We start from the raw sequence: 2,654 nt of genomic DNA, 5'->3' as shown, positions 1-2,654 counted from the left end.
TGCTCTTTGTCCTATTCTAACATGTATTCTTGTAATACATGAGCAATTACACAATTATTTTTGTGTTTTCTTTGTATTCTTTGGTTCTTGTTTGACATTTGAAATCGGTTAATAATGACCTGGTTTTAATTTATTTCATCAATATAATAATCATAAATGATAAAAGATTCGATAAAGTCATATAATCTATTTTATATTGGAATCATTAATTATTGTCTTTATATTTCTATTTATATTGAGAAAATTCTATTTATATTAAAAATGAAAATGATAGTTATAATTGTTCGTACAAAATCATTTAAAGGGTTATTTAATTCTCTCCACAATATATATGGTAATTACAAGGGTCTATTATCATTTTTAATTTACTCATTTAGAATTCATTAAATAATAATAGAGTTAATTACAATAGTCTAAGGGCAATTTTTTCCAACAAATTACAATAAGAGTAATTTTATATAGGAATAAGGTTCAAATTAGCCATTGAACGTAACCTCAAAGTGCAATTAGACCACTGAACGAAAAAAAAAAAGTGTAATTAGGCCACTCAACACTCCAAATGCATGCAATTTTACCTGATAGCAGGTTACCTTCTATTTCATCAGGTTGTCTGCTTACATGGATGTTTAAGTTGGCATTTTACAATATTTTTTTAATACTAAACTTTAAAAATAAAAATAAAATAAATAAAAAATTTTAAAATTTAATTAAAAAAAAAAAGACAAACAAACAAGCAGGCATTGTATTTTTAATTTTTTCAATTAATTTTTTTTTTTTTAAAAAAAACACAAGGTAGCAGGCATTTAATTTTTATTTTTTATTTTTAATGTTATTATTATTAAGAAATTATTTTAAAATGCCAATTCACCATCCACATAAGCATGCAACCAGCTAATGAAATGATAGGAAACCTGCTATGCGGTGAAATTGCATGTATTTGGAGTGTTGAGTGGCACAATTACACTTTTTTTTCGTTCAGTGGCCTAATTGCACTTTCAGGTTATGTCTAGTGGCCAATTTGTACTTTATTCCTGTTATATAATAAAAATACAACACATATACAAAACCTAAATTGAAACTGTAAGTGCACAAATGATGCACATTAGTGTTGGCTAAATCATTTGACAAACCTTAGGTTATTTTAATTGTCTTAGTATAAGTTGGTCCATATATTAGTTTGACTATTTCAAAGTTCACAGTGTTCTTGGATCATAACTTGCGAACTTTGGATCTGCTGCAACGCTCCCAGCGAATTTTTCTAACAATAATCAATTTTATTTTAGCAAGTCTTGTGGTTGGTTTTTAAATGAATGGACAGCATTTTTCTGAGGAGATTATCAAGCATATTGTTGGGAGACTTTGTTACATGGCTTTACTATATAAGGAAGCAGTTTTGAAGCTTTAATTAGCAGCTTAGAAGTGAGAAATTTGAACAACATTAATCTGAAGAGTTTTTTGACAGTGTGTCAGCTTAATCCGTGTTCTTATTACTGGGTTTTGGTTCTATGGCGTGGTGCTGATTCAGACAAGTTGAGCCTGCACAAATCCCTTCCAGTGAAGATGTTTAGAAGATTGTTTGATGAATGTTGATGTAATAAGTTTTGGACCTTGTGTATGAATAGCATTTCATCTCCCTGTAATCTTGGCAAACATCTAGTGGATTGGGCTGTCGTGAGTGCCTCGCAAACGTAGGATTGTAGCTCCGAATTGCGTTATCATTTGCTGTGTCCTGGTTCTATTCATCTTATCTTTTATCTTTTTATGTTTGAATCAATCTAATTAAAGGATAAGATAATCTGTCTTTAAAATCAATTAGAACATTAAGTTTTTCGTACATTCAATACCCACGATTATAATTTTATTTGGTATCAAAGCCCGGGGACTCAAATTACTAGTTTAACCGATCTGGCTTCAAAATCGTGCTTCTTGAACTTACGAGTTCATCTTGTGTTTTTGTTTTTCTCGTTGTGTTTCTGTCTTAATATCTCACTGTGTGTTAAGTACTTTAGAATGGACAAGCACAGACCTCCTCCAGATCTAAAACGGGGACGATTATGCTTACTGAAAAACCCGCACTAGAATGCATCTTCGTGCTTAGGGTGTATGGCGATATGTGTTATCAGGATGGGAGCATCCTACCAAATATGGTGAAAAAGAAGGAGATCCAAAAGTGATAAAACCTGAAGTTGAATGGACTGCCACGGAAGCAACTACAGCAAGCTACAATGCTAAGGCTCTTGATATTATTTTTTCTTTAATTCATGAAAGTCAATTTAATTTGATAACAAGATGTGACACCGCCAAAGAAGCTTGGGAGATTTTAGAAACAACTTACAAAGGTACCACTTCAGTCAAGCAGTCCAACCTCCAACTGGTTTAGAGTGACTTTGAAGATTTGCGTATGAATGAGGATGAAAACATTGTAAGCTTCAATGAGAGAGTTCATGAGATAGCTAATCGTGAAGTCACTCTAGGTGAACCATTTTCACAATAGATGTTAATCAAAAAGGTTCTACGTTCCCTCTTGCCTCGGTTCAGAATGAAGGTAACTGCTATACAAGAACGCCCCGAGTGGGAAAACCAAAACTTGGCTCAGCTAATGGGTAATCTCAAAACCTACGAAATGGAAATATTGACTGACCATTCTAGAAAAC

This window comes from Ipomoea triloba, chromosome 15 (genome assembly GCF_003576645.1).
Source record: "Ipomoea triloba cultivar NCNSP0323 chromosome 15, ASM357664v1".
NCBI classification, from domain to species: domain Eukaryota; kingdom Viridiplantae; phylum Streptophyta; class Magnoliopsida; order Solanales; family Convolvulaceae; genus Ipomoea; species Ipomoea triloba.
The sequence above is the reverse complement of the archived record's forward strand: the minus strand, read 5'-3'. Positions refer to the sequence as shown.